The sequence below is a fragment of the Euleptes europaea genome, chromosome 6 (assembly GCF_029931775.1).
Source record: "Euleptes europaea isolate rEulEur1 chromosome 6, rEulEur1.hap1, whole genome shotgun sequence".
In the NCBI taxonomy this organism is placed as follows: domain Eukaryota; kingdom Metazoa; phylum Chordata; class Lepidosauria; order Squamata; family Sphaerodactylidae; genus Euleptes; species Euleptes europaea.
This window is the reverse complement of record NC_079317.1, coordinates 76,662,714-76,682,516: the sequence shown is the minus strand read 5'-3', so window position 1 is coordinate 76,682,516 and position 19,803 is coordinate 76,662,714.

Genomic DNA, 19,803 nt, shown 5'->3' with positions numbered 1-19,803 from the left:
CACACAGAAAAGAAAAAATATAGATTAAAGCCCCCAAAGGGGTCTTACTGTGGCTGTCTTCTGTTCCAGCAGGAGGGGCTGGGAGGCTGGGTAATCCAATATGATTCCATTTGTACCCAATATAAGATCCATATGTATGCATCTCTCGAGGGTGATCCATTCATCCCAATAGGGAAAAGGGGAAAGCCCATATCTCGGGGGGCCCTGACCCAATGTTTACAAAACTTGGGTGGTCTCTTAAAAAGCCTTGACTGAAGCTCCGCTGAAAGTCTGGGGTCGGCACACCCAAAAATGCGCCCCCTGCAGCCACAGAAAGAGAAAAGGGGGGAAGCCGATATTTCAGCCCCCACTGAACCCATCTTTACAAAACTTGGGTGGTCTCTTAAGAGGGATTCTCTGAAGCTATGATAAAAGTTTGGGGGCTGCACCCCCAAAAAAGCGCCCCCTGCAGCCACGAAAATGGAAAAGGGGGGAGAGGAAAAAGGGGTGGAGCCCATATCTCGGGGGGCCCTGACCCAATGTTTACAAAACTTGGGGGGTATCTTAAGAAGCCTTGTCTGATGCTCCGCTGAAAGTTTGGGGTCGGCACACCCAAAAATGCGCCCTCTGCAGCCATGGAAAGAAAAAGGGGGGGAGCCCATATCTCGGGACCCCCTGACCCAATGTTTACAAAACTTGGGTGGTCTCTTAAGAAAACCTGTCTGAATATCCCCTGAAAGTTTGGGGTCAGTACCCCAAAAAATGCGCCCGCTGCAGCCACGGAAAGGAGCGAATGTGCACAAGCACCCCCTCACACACACATGAGGATTTCCCTCTCTCTCTCTCTTTCCCCGGCCGGCCGCACATCAGCTGATTCCTCCAGTACTCAATCCTGACTGATTGGCCAGAAGAAGACCCAGCTTGGCCACCGATTGGCCGGGGGAGGAGAATGCTGCTTACTGAAGGTTATGCTGCTTACTGACGGCCCCGAATTGGCCGAATTTATTCGCAAACTCCCGAACTCGCTGAATTCGGCCCCCCCGGTTGCCCGCCAGTTTTGAGTTCGGTTCCTCCGGAACTGAAAACCGCCGAATCAAGGGAAATTCGGCTGATTTTCAGTTCGGGCCGAACCGAATTGACAGCCCTAGGCCATATATGGTAAGCTATCCATGCAAACGCTGGTTGGAATGGAAGCAGGAGATATAGGCACTAGGCAGAGCCTGCAAATGTTGAGGCCAGAAAGGGGCTGTGCCAGCTTTGGGGGCCCCCACGCCGGCATCTGTGCTACTTACACCACCATAACTGGCCCCAATGCCGGCGGGGAGGCCTGGATGTCCGTCTCCCAGTGCTGCCATGTCAGCACCACCCCAGGATGCCGGCAGAGCCTTCCGCCTGTGTCTTACTGGCGAAAAGGCCAGGCCAGTGTCCTGGGGGCCATTCTGGCATCCCAGGGCATTCTCAGGGCATTCGTGGGGGTGGGGCTGCCTCTAGGCAGCCTCCTGTCCCATTTCGCCCTAGGTACACCAGCGGGGATAAGAGCATTCCGGGGGGCATCCCGGCATCCCGGGGGCATTCTGGGGGGTGGGGCTGCCTGTAGGCAGCCTCCTATCCCCTTTCGCACTGGGTACGCCAGCGGGGAGAAGAGTGAGGCTGAGCCTGGTTTTTAGCAAAATGGGTCGAAAAACTTTCAGTGGCCGTGGAATGGCTTAGGAGGCACCGCAGCAGCACTTCCTCCCCGCTGTCCCCAGCCGCTGAAACCTCAGGAATGGGCTGTCAGTCAACCCACCTGCACAAGAGATATGCATGTACTTCTGAGTGTAAGTGGATTTGTAAAACAGGGCACTCCCAGGGGAGTGAATTAATCGTATTGAATGTGCTGATAGTCCCGGGGTAGTTTGGATATAGTGAAATTGTGGAGGACACACAAGTGTTCAAGGTTCACAGGCAAGCCATCAAGTAATCCCAAGAGCACATGAAATCAGACCATGCAACAGTAGCCATCATTGGTATACATGAACTACATTCTCAGCCACATTCTCAAGTGTCAATGAATTTTTATTTGCAGAACTAAACAACATGAGGTTGTGCATGTATAAGTGAAGCCACTTTTGAACCTTCATTTAAGAACTTATTTTGAGGAGAAACTCCATGTCCAAATCCTGACAATCTGTGTTCACAACTCATTATCTCATACTGTACACTGCCAAATTGTCAATTATAATTGCTCTTTGAAGAGAAAAAAACTGAAGCAAATTGTAGAACACATTGACACACATACAATTATACAGATGCCCAGAATATTAGCATTTGTTTTAGTTGCAAGAAAAAAATCTTTATGCATGAAGATCAATTTGTATCTTTTACATTGCTAAAAGATATGAGTGGGGAAAAATAACAGGAGATGTGGATCCACTGGTTTTGGCAGCAGTTCACTGAAAATCGCCATGGACAGAAGGATGCCTGTTCATGGAAGCAGAATTTACACAGCTCCCCCTCTTGCTGAAGTTCAAAACACTCCCCAGAATGCTGCTCTTGGGGGACAGGGGTCTCCCAGGAATAGCTTGGGGAGTTAGAGGTCTCTTCTGAGTGGGGGAACTGGCAAAAATTGCCCCCCTTGTGCATGTGAAAAATTTAGGTGGGATCCAACCCAGAGTGTGTAGATCTGGTCATATATGACCAATTAGCTTCATTTGGGGGCTTTTTTTAAAGCAGATGCTATATTACATAACAAAGATGAGGCAAAGGTCATGGTCGTATTCTATCAATACTTGGCAGCTCACTGCTGATTTACAGGAACTATGGCAGACATCCCAAACTATGTGATTCCACCTTAGAGGCAAAACAGGGGTTGTTGCAGTACAGATCCTTCCCAAACTGAAAGAAGTATGGAAATCACTGGGTATTTGGGAGAAGCCCACATGAGAGTCCTGCAATGTTGCCCCAATTTCTTGGAAGGACAATGCTGATATGAGAGGAAGTGTAGCAGGTGTGGACCATGGCTTCTCACATTCTCCTACTGGCGCAGGAAGCACACTTTTGCAGCTCTTGTGTCTCAAGTATTCCATAAGACAGAGCCCCGAATGTGTCCGGAGATATTACCAAGGGTATTATCGGATCATAATGCCATTATGATAAAAATTAAGATAGGTGATAAGAAATACAGACCATGATCAGTAAATGATTATTTATTAAAAAAAATAGAAAGATTGTAGAAAAATTAAAAATAGATATTCAAAACTATTTTATTGAAAATGTTGATAAGGGGGTTATAGATACGATGGTATGGGATGCTGGTAAAGCAGTAATTAGAGGGCTTTTGATTCAACAAAACACGAGATGGTTTAAGATGAAAGAAAAACAAAAGAAAATTATATTAGAGAAAATTAAGCTGGCAGAAATACAAATAAAGAAAGCTCAAGATAAATTAGTTAAGCAAGAAAAGGTTAACAACCTAAAAAGGTTACAACAACAATATGAGTTATTGATAACAATGGAAATGGAAAATAAAATTATGTTTAATAGGCAAAGATTTTTTGAACATACTAATAAACCTGGTAAGTTGTTAGCCTGGCAGCTTAAACAAAGGGAGAAAAAGGTGCCAATAGTAAGAATAAGAAAAGAAGGTAAAATAATAATTGATAAACAGAAAATAATGGAGACATTTGTATAATATTATACAAATTTATACAGAGATAAACCAGCCTCAGATAAAGAAATGGAGATCTATTTGAAACAATTTTATTGGAAAGGTATATCACAGGAACAGAAGGATTTGTTAGATTTATCTATAACCCCTGAGGAATTAAAGAAAGCAATTGGTAAAAGTAAGTTAAATAAATCTCCAGGTTCAGATGGATTTACGGCATTTTATTATAAAACTTTTGAAGAACAGATATCTCCACATTTATTGAAGGTTATGAATTTATGCTTACAGAATGGTTCTATTCCACAAACTTGGAAACAAGCAAATATAGCATTAATAACAAAATTGGATACAGATTTGTTGGAAGTTAAGAATTATAGGCCTATTTCGTTATTAAATAATGACTATAAACTATTTGTTGACATTTTAGCTACGAGATTAAAAAAGGTATTAAATGATTATATACATGAAGATCAAACTGGTTTTCTACCTGGTAGAATGATCTGTCAAAATGTTAGAACGGTGATAGACTTATTAGAATATTCAGAGTATATTCCTTTTTTAAAAAAATGAAATTTTTATTATTTTTCCAAAATTATTAATGACGTAGTTTAACAATGACATAAACAATAAAAAAACCAAATAGGTAGCATTGTTAAAATATATATATATAATAAAAAAGTTTTTACTTCCCCTACACCTCCCTTCATCTTGTGATGAACTGGTAACCTCCTTTGCACAAAATCCTAATCCTAATATTATTGTTTATATTTATTGATCTCTTTGACATTTATATTTTTCAAGGGGAATTTTTTAAAATAATTAATTATATCATATAAAGGAAAGGAAAAAGAAAAAAAGAATAAAATAAAGAAGAAAAGAAATAGTAAATCACACTAGTAATAAATGGATTAGCATAATAAAAAGCATTTGATTATGTCTATTAAAAATTAATTATTTTGTAAATCCTCCATTTCTCCCTAACACTCATTTAATACATATTACTTTTCTAGTAAATTGATATCATGTATAATTCTATTTCCATTATAACCAATCTTTTTAACCAGTTCCTTTTCTATCTTAGCCAGAAAAGACACTAGACTCTTTTAAATTAGTCCCTTTATCCAGAATTTCCTGCATTTCTTTCTTTCCCACAGTAGCAGTAATCGTCGAAGAGCATCCTTGGAAATTGGTGGTAAAGTCTCTTCTGCAGATAGACAATTTCCATAGTAAATCCATGTTGCAATGTCTTCCATCTCCAATTCCAAGAGAAGGATCCTGACAGCCCCAGTCTGTCCACTCATTAAATCCTCCAAGCAGGTGTTGAAAAGTTCATCAAGCAGATTAAGGGGACAGAAGTCAAAATCACTCAAGTTCAAAACCATTGTTGTCAGATGAGCTATTGCAGAATGTTTATTACAATCCTTCATTTCCTTTGCAGGATTCTTCGGTTCTTCATCTCTCTTGTCAGCTAGAGGGCCCTCTAGTATCTCCTCTGATCTCATTGTGATCATTTGGGTTTTTATGTCTTTAAGTTCATCTGAAATAGTGTCCAGTTTTTGATTAATAGATTGAAATGAAGTCCTCATCAAAGCAGAAAGTTGTTCCATCTTTGTAATCAGATGTTCCATGATTACAGCTTCTGAAAGTTTTTATTAAAGCTCAGTTAATAAGATCGAGGGAAATTTTAAAGTAAAGAGGTGCTGCAGGAATCTGAGTCATAGACCTTCCGTCTTCTTTGTAGTCAGGAACTTGGGAAATATTTGCCAGTTACACACTGATACCACACTTCCGATTTCAAGTTCTCTGGCTCTCTCGCGGTGATAGATTGTTTTCGGGAAGGATGTGGCAGGAAGGCTTGTTTAGTTAGAAAGACTGCTCTTTGGGGTGGGGGGGGTTTCCACTCTTCCCTCCCCTTTGTACATAATAACTCCTGATTGGCAACTGAAGCGTCTTTCAAAGATCTTAGTTATTATGCCTTCCCGCTGATCAAATTGATAAGATCCCTGCCGGGTTATCAGATCTTTTCTTGTTTTTAAAAAGTCATTTAAACATTGAGTGGGGAGATACAGATTCAGCTGATGTATTTAGTAGTCTCCTGGAACTTCCAAATCCAGGTAAAACAAAGGAGTTCTTTTAAACTTACTCAGATTTTGGGAGAGTAGGTATTTTTGCTTCTGTATAGTTGCTAGATGGTAATAGATAGGGGAGAGCGAAGCTTAAATTCCAAAGATTCCAAAGAGACGTCTATGGCAATTTATTGCTCCTCAAGCTGGCGGGACTGCTAATGAGTCTCTAAGGTCGTAAATCTCAGAGAGTTCAGGAGTCAAACCGCTCTTCATTGGCTGCAGGAGATTTCCTGATACCCATTACACTATTTAGGAATCGGGAGGGGCACGTTAACACCCCTATTTAAGACGTTTCTTGGTTCCCCCTCCGGGAGCCCCCGGAAAGACAAGTGCTTTGCTCAGCTGCCTAGCGGAAGTTCGAATATTCAGAGTATATTCCAACCCCAACGGCTATGATTTTTTTAGATGCAGAGAAAGCTTTTGATAATGTTAATTGGAAATTTATGAAAAAATATTGGAACATATGGGTTTGGGTATTGGTTTTAAAACAGCAATTGAGAGTATATACACTCAACAAACAGCCAGACTTATGGTTAATGGAGTACTATCACCACAGTTAGATATCCAAAAGGGCACCAGACAAGGTTGCCCTCTTTCACCTTTATTGTTTATATTAGTTTTAGAAGTTTTATTTAATAAGTTAAGACAAGATGATAATATTAAAGGTATAAGAATTGGGAGAAATCATTACAAGGTTAAAGCATATGCGGATGATTTAGTGTGTATTTTGACCAATCCTAATTGTCAAATGGAAAAATGGAACAACATTGTAGAGGTCTATGGAAAGCTTGCAGGATTTAAAATAAACAGGAGCAAAATGAAATTTTTTGTAAAGAATATGACTCTACCACAACAAGCAGACCTAATTAGTAAAACAGGGTTTATTATTGATTCTAAAGTTAGGTATCTAGGAATATGGTTAACTTCAAATAATCTTAATTTATTTCAGAATAATTATGTAAAAATTTGGCAACAAATTGTTAAAGATCTTAAGCAATGGGAGAAGATACCGTTATCATTATGGGGGCGGATTTCAGTAATTAAAACGATGGTATTACCAAAGATGCTTTTTTTATTTCAGAACTTACCAATTATAAAAGGAGTAAAAAAAAATTAGTTTGGAAGAAGGAAATTCTGAATTTTCTATGGGGAAATGAAAGACATAGGATAGCCTACCATAACTTAATTGGATTAAAAGAAATTGGAGGCTTGGGTCTCCCAGATTTAAGAATGTATTATGAAGCAGCTTGTTTTGGCTGGTTAAGGAATTGGATACTATTAGAGAATCCTAGATTATTAGAATTGGAAGGTTTTAATATAAGATATGGTTGGCATGCATATCTGTGGTATGATAAAGATAAAGTAAATAGGGGTTTTAATTTTCATGTTATTAGGAATAGTTTATTACAGATTTGGAAAAGGTATAAAAGATGTTGGGAAGTTAAAACACCAAGGTGGATTAATCCTATAGAAGCATTTATGAAAAGAGGAACACAGCTTAATCTGGATATAGGTAATTATAGGGATATTATTGAGTATTGTGGTGACATTTGGACTCTTAAAACAAGAGAAGAACTCAAGATTGGAGATTGGTTTATGTATTATAAATTAAAGGATATATTTAATAAAGATAAATTAATAGGATTTAATAGAAATAAATCTAAATTGGAATATTAAATATGGGAAACAAAGGTCAGATAGCAAAGATGTGTAAATTTATTACTGAAACAAATTTAGAGCAAGAGAGGATAAAACCAGTTATGATAAAATGGATGAGAGATTTGGGGTATAATATTAATCTTGAGGTTTGGGAAAGATTATGGAAAATAGAATTTAAATTCACAATCACAAATGAAATAAGAGAGAATTTATATAAGATGTTTTATAGATGGTATATTACACCAGAGATGGTTAGTAAATTTAAAGGGGGAAATTCTGATTTGTGCTGGAAATGTGGAATGGAAAAAGGAACTTTTATCCATGCCTGGTGGGTTTGTAAAAAAAATAAAAAGTTTTGGAGAAAGGTAGTAAGGGAGACTAATAACTTGATTGATACTAAAATAAATATAGATCCAGCTTTTTGTTTATTAGGAATCCCTAGAGATAATTTGAATAGGAATGATATGTCAATATAGTTTTGCAGCAGCAAGGATTATTATTGCAAAATCCTGGAAGCTAGTAAATAGACCTCTAATTAAGGACTGGAGAGAAAAATTATGGTTTTATATGTGGATGGCTAAATTAAGAGATTCCCTACATGGGAAAGATGGGGAAGAATTTAAAACGATGTGGTCAGAAGCCTTCGCATACTGGATAAGCTGGCAAAAATGAATTTTATTAATCTAGTGAACGAGTTGTAGATTCAATTTTTGATAATTCAGATTTATGCTAAAATAATGTATTAATAAACTGTTTAGACACTTCTCCAGAAGTTCAACACGGTGGTGGGAGGGATTAAGGGCACACTGGTGGAGGGTGTGGGGAATAAAATGGGTAAGATAAATATAATAAGAATGTAATGATTGTATTTTGGGTATACATATATATATATATAATTCTTATTATGTAGTTTTCTAAATTGTTTTTGTTGTTTGTTTTATTTTGTTTGAAAATATTATTTATATATATATACTTTGTTTATATTACATATCCAGGTTATAGTGTGAATCTCCATTGGAACAAGGATCATACAATTTATTTAATACACAAAATCATGTCATACAATATGTTCAGAAGCAATGTTTTATAATTTGGAAGTTTTCAGTGAGGTGGGTTGTAGCTGAGCTATATCTACCCATCTTTAAAATTAATCAACCATATATCTTTCCTGGGAGGGAAGTCAGCATGATATAGCACTATGTCATCAGATTTCAGAAGCTAAGCAGGGTACTTGGATGGGAACCACCAAGGAGGACTCTGTAGAGGAAGACATTGGCAAACCACCTCTACTTCTCACTTGCCTTGAAAGCCTCTTGCTGGGGTCACTATAAGTCAGCTGCAACTTGATGGCTCTTTACACACTTTATATCTGTCCTCTGAAATGAGTATCCTGCTTGTTCATCATTGACATTTTTTCATAACATTTCATCAGGAAAGCCACGGTCATTTGTCTGAATTTTAACATACAAAAAAGATGAAAGATTCAGACATAACAGTTGTTAATGGCTAACATGAGGATTTGGCAGGAAATATCTAGTTTCACATTGTTTAAATGAATGGATATCAAAGAGCAAGGCATCAGGATGCTGAAATGAAAGGATCAAAGCTTTTATCATAATAAAATGGATAATGGCTGTGACAGAGGCAACAATTTCACAGAACTTGAAATAAATGGGTGAATTAAAATATAATAAATTGAGAATGGGTCTAGAAATAGGTACCGAAAGAAAATAAATCTGTGCCATTACCCAAAGAGAAACTAAGCAAATCTTACGTTTCTCCATGATACCACAGTGCAAAAATTAATCAAAGATGCCAAGAACTTTGGTGCAAGCATGATGTCAGCTGAACTTACCTTGACTGAACTCTTCATTTACACATGAGTCAAGCCCACTTGCTGGGTCATCTCACCGTTGTTCAATGTTCACCTTAAACCCTTGCTGAGCAGCTTGGCTCTGCAGTTGTGTTATGGGGTCATGGCTGGGTCGTGCCTTGAAAAAAGAAGCAGCATTTGTAACTTGTTTGTTGCACCTTGTGGATGATTCTGTGCCTACACAGTCAGTGAGTAAAATCTTCATTGGAGAAGGTATCCATCCCCTAGGGCCTTGGCTAGGAGAGAAATCAGAGTGATCTTCTTGCAGGTGGCAGTAAATCCAGCTGCAACAAAGGGGTATGCATGTGCCATCAACTTTTCCCGACATACAAACACATTCAAGCTGTTTGAATGTAGATGAAAACCTGTCAAACGTTCACCTTCTGCAATTGCTAGCTGAGACAGGATGCAAGCTAAACAAACAGCTTCTTGAGGTTGTCTGGAGGTGTGGGCTGGGTTGTCACCAATATACGGATGACAGTCCACTCTACCTCGCACCTATCTAGCTTATCCCAGGGAGGCCATAGAAAACCTGAACTGGTGCCTGGGCGCAGTTTTGGAGTGGATGTATTGTGGCCTAATAAACTGAAGCTTAATCCAGACAAGATAGAAGTGCTACTGGTGGGTGGAAGGCCTGACCTGGGATTCAAGGTGCCATCCATTCTGGATGGGGTTGCACTCTCCTAGAAGGAACAGGACCATAATTTGGGGGTGCTTTTGGACCCAAGCCTACTGTTTGATAAGCAGGTGGCAGCTGTGGTCACCAGCTTCTTCCCTCTTTATCCAGTTGCTGCCTTTCCTGGGCAGAAAAGATCCGTCCACTGTGCTGCATGCCCTGCTTACATCTAGATTAGATTACTGCAATGTGCACTACATTGGGCTGCCCTTGAGAAACCTCAGTTGGTGCAGAATGCTGCTGCCAGGATGTTGACTGGAGTGGGTCATAACTCCAGTCTTGGCCTATCTGCGCTGGCTTCCAATCTGTTTTTGGGCACAATTCAAGATGCTAGCATTGACCTCTAAAGTCCTATGTGGCTTGGAACCAACATACCTGAAGGACCACCTATTCCCTTATGAACCTACCATTACTGAGCCACTACTGTCATCTGAGTCACCCACAATCCTAAAATCAATTTCTTTGAAGTAAGCCCCATTAAAATAAAATGGGGCTTATTTCTGAGTAGACGTGCTTAGTTTCACTCCCCCGCTTAGACGTATTTGCCACTGCTGTCTTCAGATTCTAGTACAGGCTTCTTCCCTATTTGTTTAATTATTTTTGTTAGTTCTGCTGAATAGCGTGTGAGCAGATTATTAGCTGATTAGCTCCACTTTTGACTTGGTTGTATTTTTGTATGTTTTTTTGTTTGTGACACTAGGGGTGTTCATTGGTAAAGCTGAACTTGGAGGGGGAGCCAAAAAATACCTTATCCATATTTTCTGGCTCTCCCCCCCCCCCAGCTGAATGGCTTTTTAAACTGTAGCCAGTAATCCCAATCCCAAAAAGCCGAAAACATTCGGCTTTTTTCTGGGATCGTTTTGGGATTGCTAGAAACCCTTTTTACAGGAGAGTCACCAGCAGTTATGCTGCAGAGTTGGTCCCCTTCCCAGAACCCCAGAAAGATCTCTCATAGGGTTCAATAGAGGCATTTAAATTTTAAATCACAATGCCCCACCTTCATTATACTCTATGGATAATAATCCTGGGGCTCTGGGAGGGGCTTTTTTAAAGGTACATGCACCAAATTTGCTGTATAGCTGCTGGTGACTCTCCTTAGAAGAACCCTCAAGTTTCATAAAAATTGGGTAAGGGGGCCCAATTTATTGCCCCCCATACATCCTCTATATGAGGGCCAATAAAATTGGACCCCTGACCCAGCTTTTACCAAATTCTGGGGTTCTTCTAAGGAAAGTCACCAGCAGCTGTGCTGCAAATTTGGTGCCTCTACCTTAAAAAAACAGGCCCACCCAGAGCCCCGGAAAGATTCTCCATAGAATATAATGAATCTGAATTTTTTGGTTTTCCCCCCAAAAAGCTGAGGAAAAATCCATACCAGTATGGGGGTTCAGGATCTTTTAGGAATCCCCACAATTTTGGGGTCTAATACACCCAAATCTGAAAAATACCATTTTTTTGTGCACACCCCTATGTGGTACAATGTTATTCACTCTGTGCATAGTTTAATTTACAGATGGAATGATACAATGGAGGCCACTTCAGTCAGTTTGGAAAATGATTACAAAAATTCATGGTCTGTCCATTCGTATTAATCAAAGCAGTCAAATGGAACCTCTATGTTCAGATGTTGTGCACAGGGAGTAGATCAAGAGAAAGAGAAGCAGATAATGGTTATCATGATCAAGCCATCTTGTGAGCTTCCCATTTGGCAAACTAACCTCAGCTGACCAAAAACATAAAGACCAATTTTTAATTAATGTGTGTGTTTGCCTTCCTTCCTTAAATTCTACATAATTAGTTCATTCTGACAACAGGGCAGCCTGCCTAAAGTATGTCACAAGTGGTTTGTTTCTTATGCTTATTTTTGGACAAGATATTATGTAAATAATGAATTCTAAAGAAGTCTGGTCTGTTATACCATTGGTATCACTGAATTGTGAGGAATTGCATCACTAGATATTCCTTCTATCTCTTGTAAAACCTTCTTGCATTGTTTTCTTGTCTGATCTCGTCAGATCTCAGAAGCTAAGCAGGGTCAGCCCTGGTTAGTATTTGGATGGGAGACCGCCAAGGAATACCAGGGTTGCTGTGCAGAGGAAGGCACTGGAAAACCACCTCTGTTGGTCTCTTGCCATGAAAACCCCCAAAAGGAGTTGCCATAAGTGACTTGACGGCACTTTACACATACACACACACAAATCAATATTGGCCACTTTTAAAAAATAATGACTTTGGATGTTAAATTAGAATAAGCATAAATAGAATTGTTCAGGAAGGACAACATAGGGCGAAAACGCACGGTCGCTTTAGCCTCCTTTATGCCCTGTTTCAGCCAGGATTGAACGCACGTTCGGCAAAATGCATGCGTTCGATCCTGGCTGGAACAGGAAATAATGGAAGCTAAGCGACCATGCGTTTTCGCCCTAAGTCAACTGCAGTATCTATTAAATATGATTCTTCTGATACTGGGGTGGTGGTGGTGAATATTGCTCATATGTTTTCTTATTAATGAAGTTCCAAGAGTTCTTTCAGTTCTAATGATAGTTGTACATGTTCATTGGGACAATATGCCTTTCTAATGGAATCTGGCAGGACTTAATGGAGAGGGATATTCCTGATTACACTGAAGGGTTTCATTGTAGAAATTCTAATTTACCTCTAATGGATTTTTTCATGGTTGACTTGAACTTGAGTGGCCATGATGATCTGATATATTTATTGCAGAAGACAGTCCACATTGTTAGAATGGTAAAATGCAGCATGCTTGAATTTTAGTACTACCTCTGGCAAATTATTCCTGATGTTACACTATTCCATTTTCTCAGTGTCTTTCTGCTAGGGCACAGAGTCAGAAATGGTTGAGTTAGGAACCTTGATCCTGAATGCATTGGGTATAGCTCAGGTTTAACAATTTAGGCTGAATATATTAACAAATAAGACCCTAGCTAACCCACCTTCTCACAGGTGAATTATGTGGCAGAATTCTCAAGTGTGGGAGCATATTTCTCCTCTATTCAAAAGTGGACTTCATTAGGATTTTTAATATTTCAGGACATAGTGATACTAGCACCTTATCAAATACTTTCTGTGCCAGCAGACTTTTGAATAATTGCTTAAGGATGTATTTTCTTAGGATCATGAAACTTCCTTCAACCTCTCATTATGTAGGCAATTTGTAGATCACTTGTGACATCAACAACAATAGATAGATCATTTGAATCACTTTGCTCTGGTTAGACCTCACCTAGAGTATTGTGTTCAGTTTTGGGCACCACAATTTAGAAGGATGTTGGCAAGCTGGAACGTATCCAGAGGAGGGCAAAAAAGATGGTGAGGGGTCTGGAGACCAAGTCCTATGAGGAAAGGTTGAAGGAGCTGGGCATGTTTAGCCTGAAGAGGAGAAGACTGAGAGGGGATATGATAACCATCTTCAAGTACATGAAGGGCTGTCATATAGAGGATGGTGCTGAGTTGTTGTTTTTTTCCTGCTGTCCCAGAAGGTCGGACTAGAACCAACAGGCTAAAATTAAATCAAAAGAGTTTCCATCTAGACATTAGGAAGAATTTTCTAAGAGTTAGAGCGGTTCCTCAGTGGAACAGAGTTCCTCAGGAGGTGGTAAGCGCTCCTTCCCTGGAGGTTTTTTAAGCAGAGGCTAGATGGCCATCTGTCAGCAATGCAGATTCTATGACCTTAGGCAGATTATGAGAGGGAGGGCATCTTGGCCATCTTCTGGGCATGGAGTAGGGGGGAGGTAGTTGTGAAATTCCTGCATTGTGCAGAGGGTTGGACTAGATTCTATGAAGGCTTTTCCATCATAGGTCTCAAATCCATCTACACATATGACATTTATTCTGGGCTGCTTTTCACTGAGTTGAGCTCCAGACAAGGGAGATCATGCTTATTATTCCTACCATTTTGAGGCAACCACCTATGCAAAAAGTTTTTTAAAAACCCAAACCCCTCAACTCTGTCCACAGAAACCTGCAAAACATCTTACCCACACCAATATTTGAAATGTATAAGGTCACATGTCATTAAGTGAATTTGGGAGTTTGTTTCATAATAATGCCATCAGCAATGCTTTATTAATATATGACACTTCAGGGCAAATGGCCCTCATTAGTGAAGGGAGTTGTACCTCTGTCAGGGGGCATTCCCTGGCTGAAAGGCATTAGGGAGTGGACTAACTGCAGCCATGCCCTGCAATCTGTCCAGAATGACACTGGTGCACAGCTCTGTGACTGAGTTCTGTCAGCATAACTCGCCCTTATGCCAGCGTATCTCTGATATACATCGGCGTAAGAGTTGGTTGGCTCCCTAAGCCCATTCAGCCTTTCCCCTTAGGACAGCACTGTAAATATTGCATATATTTAGTTCCTCCCAACATTTCCATTTTTTTCTGGGGGGAAACTGGAAAAAAACCCAGGTGTTTTCCATGGCTTCAACATTTCTAGAAATTTTACACTTGACATCTGGGGCCCCTGGATGATTTGGAAGGAGTGATTGGTTGTGCTTCTATATGCCATTCACAGGGATATCATTAGGTGCTGCTCCCTGATTGGTTCATGCCAGTGGGGTTTCTTGGGAGTCCAGCATGCTAGCTGTGTGACCTGGGATTTTTGGAGGAACACAGTGCTCATATTCCCACTCTGCCTTGAAAGCTTGCTGGATGATCTTGGCCCAGTCAGTCTCTTATTCAAACATAACCACACAGTGTGATTGTTGTAGATGGGGAGAATGATGTAGTAAGCCCCTTCAGAGTCCCATTAGAGAGAAGAGCAGCATATACCTACCTAAATAAATAAAATAAAATACAGTTTTAATCAAGAAAGAGGTGGTCAAAACACAACGGAACAGTTACAGGAAGATGGTGTAACTTACTTTTTTAAACACTTTAAAACACTTGAATGTTTTTCTTTAAATGTGGACCATTTGGCCAATGGGAACTCAGCGTAATCTATGGAGGAAGAAACTATGGAGGGAGAGAGATACCATCCCAAGAAACCAAGCTTGTTTCTACATCCAACTCAGCAAGCGCAAAGCTGGGATCAACTATCTACTTCCTCCTTGTCATCACTGAGAAGACCAAATAGACTCTAGCTATCTTACAAGTTAACACTGACCACCCTGCAGCTTTTAGTTGTTCTCCTCAATTCCTGTGGGTGAGGTAATGTTGCATGATGTTTGGGGTGACTCTAGTCAGGCCTGATTCAGATATTGGCATACACTTAAGAAGGCCTAAACATCTAGTTAGCTTTCCCATATCAGAATGTTTAACTCTTAGCCGGCGGTACACCTCAGTAATGTTTTAGGTTCCTTACTGGTAGAGTTTCTGCTTCCATTTGAAGCTTTTTATTAAAGTATAGCTATTGCATTCTTAATATTGGCTAAATCAACAGAAAATTATACCATCCATCATTGTTGCTAGTTAATTAAAGGAAAGCAATTACATGAGTTCATAGAAGTTCCTTCTCCAGAGATAAGCAGGCCACAGGCAAAGAGCCACTTCTGACAAAAAGCTCTTGGTCAATTCTACTTCCTCTATGTATGTATGTATGTATGTATGTATGTATGTATGAATTTATTTTTTTAAAGAAGGCAAAAAGAAGGAAAAACTCAAAATCCAGCAACTAAATAGAATGTTAAATATCTAAATATATAAGTTAGAGGCAAAAATATAACAATCGTGGTGGCAGATCTACAGATAAGTTTCTTTAAAAGGTTTTCGATACTTCCTCCTTATTTTTAGGATTTTAACATCATGTCTGAACAATAGCTAGCATACATTCTTGGCTAACTCATTATCTTATAACTTCATAAGCCATACAAGGTTATCTATGCTTAAAATGCCTTCTTAAAATATATAAAAATATGACTTTGTTCTTGTTACTTTTTATTTTAACAAACTCTATTTAAAAATAGCGATTACAGGTTTTTCGTGCATATGAATATCTTTTGGCCCTCAAACACCCATCTTTGAACATCATCTCCAGTTCTGTGAAGTTGGACCTTCTTACCATACTCAGATGCTCTCTGTACCTGGGCCTCACAAATAACATATCAATAATAGGTTAGATAGTTTCTAATCTATACAAGTCTACATAAAATTGTGTTACTATTTTGTTTCTTGTCTCTCTCCAAGACTATTGTTCTGGCTCTCTGAACTCCCTTCTTGTCATGCTTCACTGAGAAGCTATGTTTTTTTGGCTTAGGTCCTGCAACGGCTCCCCTGTATTTCTGGTCGTACCCGTGATGCTGTTATGCATGGTTTTGCTTGACTAGTTGCTGTTGAGTGCTGTTATGTTTAATAAACTGCTTTTATTCATAAATCTAACCAGTTCTGAGCCTGGTTGGTCATGCTGTCACTAGAATCCTGAAAAGAACATGGGGCACTGTGACCTACTCAGCAGAGTGGAACACAGGATAACAATTAAGGGACTTGAAATTAAGAAAGCTTAAGAATTTTTTTTTTGCAAATTTAGATATCTACACACATACACAATTACAGTTGTGCTGGTTTCCTCTAAAAAAATGTTTGTAGTTGCCAGGACTGATAAGAAACAAGAGCCAGCATGGTGTTGTGGTTAAGAGCAGTGGTTTGGAGCTGTGGAGTCTGATCTGGAGAACCTAGTTTGTTTCCCCACTCCTCCACATGAGCGGTAAACCCTAATCTGGTGAACTGGATTTGTTTCCCCACTTCTACACAGGAAGCCATCTGGCTAGTCACAGCTCTCTTAGCCCCACCAACCTCACAGGGTGTCTGTTGTGGGGAGGGGAAGGCGATTGTAAGCCGGTTTGATTCTTCCTTGAGTGGGTGAGAAAGTCGACATAAAAACCAACTCTTCTTTTTCTTCTCCTTCCTCCTCTTCCTCCTCCTCCTCCTCCTAAACTTTAAGGCACATATGGCATTGTATCCAAAACTTCCTTTGACCAGCAAAAAGGCAATTCTGCCAGTAGTGAAGGAAGCCATTTTTTATTTTTTTCATTTCCACTGCAACCCTCCCCACCCCACACACATATCATAGCCAATGTTCTGAGGTGTAGCACCATGAACCATGAAAAGAACATTATGGAGCAAGAACCAATAGAAAAATGCCATGCAGAAAAGCTCAGTATTGCAGGGAGCTGCTGGGGGAGGGAGGGAGTTCTGTGCTGCACAAGCAGAATTTTACTCACACTTCACTAGTAGCAACTAATGACAGTTAGGTCCTAACTTCATGATAAAACCCTTGTCCTAATCTGAAATCTTCCATTTGACTGTTTTTTTTACTGGCACAATATATACTGCCAGCAATTCTTTGTTAGTGGGATCTCTGCATTTAATTTCCACTCAGCTATTCCTCACTGCTCTAATGTGCTGACCACAAAGGGATCAAAAGTCTTTACACAGAGTTAATAGTGTTATATCATATTATCTTTTAAAGAATAAACCTCTGCTTTATATATCTTTTCATAGATCAATGTGGCAGTCTGAATTCTTCAAATTTGTTGCTTTTTTTATTCTTCTGAAAAAGGAAGCGTTGCTTCTCTTTTGGTTCTCAGCCATCTTCTTATGAGAAAGGCATCATGTGAAGAGTGCCAGTGTCATCAGGCTCTTAGAGTTCACGCAGCCAGATCTTTTCTCTTCCTTTTTAGCAGATGGAACTCCCTAGGAAAAGATCTGCACAGCAAGCTATTTGGCAACCTGCTTGAATCCTCAACACCAAACACTTCAAGGGTGATGTGGCATATTTTTTTCCATACACATGATGTCAATGGCTGCTTCAATCTGTCACCCTGTTTCCCACTCATTCTATTCATTTCCTTTTGCTCTTTCATTTCCCATATTTTGGTCTTGGATGAACTGGTTACTACATTACGTCAGCCAGATCCCAAAGTAGAGTTTTCCATCTGTGTATGAGAATATCTAATTTTGGTTTACTGCAGCGCTTTTGGTAACCAATGAACCTGATTACTTACATTCATGACAGGAATATATAGCCCTGATTTCCTCCCCCCAAACACGGGCCTATTATAAACTTGGAAGATTATAAAATATTTCAGATGGTGCATGAAGAGAAAGAAAGGCCAATTGTTGCACAGTACGTTTATTAACAAGCTGGTTTCCAAATTTCCAAGAGCATTTCACACATAAATGTTCTTCTTCAAGAGAAGCTACTGAAGATATAAGAAAAAAGTCTAGCTGCAATTTCCTCCAGTTTTCTCCAAAATAAATGCATTTATTCGACAGTTGAGCAATTGTGAATAAATGAATCTGTCTTATATTGAGTCAGACTATGTTGCTTGGTAATGGGTGTATTCCACCCCTCTCTTGTACAACTGGGAATGGGGCTCAGCAAACCAATCTGTTTCCCCTAAAATGGTACAATATCTGTTTATTCCAAGTCCAGTTCTGGGCACAATTAAAATCCTATTGTACTTCTGGTCACGTAACTGGAAACACAATAGAATCTGAATGGTGTTGCTCAAGTCCTTGTGAGCCCATTAGCACACACCCCACAAACATGTGAACATGTGGTTAAAGTGACACAGGGTATTAACTTGTGTGTTGATGCAGGGAGTGGGAAACCAGGATCTTTTACCTAGAGAAGTGGCTGAAAGTAGTGAGTTTTAGCAGGAATGGATGACAGAGACCTGATTTAAAGGTTGGAAAAGGGATATGGCGTTAATTGAGGGATTTGATACAATAGTTGGGGGGACTTATCCTAAGCAAATACTAGCACATACCAAATCAAAGCACAGATAAAAAGCACATGCCTTTTCCCTATCAATATTACAACAACAACCAAAAATCAATCAGAGCCGCTCCAATTTGGAGCAGAAGTTACTTTTCAAGCTAAAAGTGTAAATGTGGGGAAATGAGGAATAGGAAAGAGGAGAAGTAGAATCTGTTGGGTTAGAGGTCTTCCAGATGTGAGGCCTAAATAGCAGAGAGGAGTGAAGTGCCTGCTCTCTGTGCAGTGCAGTGTGGTTGGGGAAATAAAGGGAGTTAGGTCAAGATTTGGGGCAAAGAATATACCTGTTCTAGTGAGCATAGAAATCAGGATGGAAGGAGGAAGGATCCAGTATGTTGGGAGCCTGAGCTGCAGTCCATGTTGTATCCTGGATCATACTCAGATTACTGGCTCTAAAGCCAGGTTAGTTCTACTGTTTTTGGCCCATAGGATAACATGAGTCATTTTCAGGAAAAAAGGATGTCAGCAAAGGATAAAGGGATTTGGGCAATTTATCAAGAGAAAACTATAGAACTGATTAAATTACAAGGGAAAGGCAGCAGGAAGGGAGATTTTTGATTGAACTATGATTCAGATTTTTTAAAAAAATACTGGAGACATGATAAAAAGGTAAAGGTCCCCTGTGCAAGCACCGGGTCATTCCTGACCCATGGGGTGATGTCACATCCCGACGTTTCCTAGGCAGACTTTGTTTATGGGGTGATTTGCCAGTGCCTTCCCCAGTCATCTTCCCTTTATCCCCAGCAAGCTGGGTCCTCATTTTACCAACCTCAGAAGGATGGAAGGCTGAGTCGACCTTGAGCTGGCTACCTGAAACCAACTTTTGTTGCGATCGAACTCAGGTCGCGAGCAGAGCTTGGACTGCAGTACTGCAGCTCACCACTCTGCACCATGGGGCTCCTTGGAGACATGATGCTGAGTCATATATTCACTGGGAACTTTGGGACAATGGGAAGATTTGAATCGGAGGCTACAGGCTTTCACAGGATACTTAATATCAAAATTGTGTTAATGGCCAGTGATTGCATATCATGGAAAAGACATCCTGTTGACACCTATGCACTCACTGATTTCTCCCGAAAAGACTTCCTTGAAAATTATTCCTGTA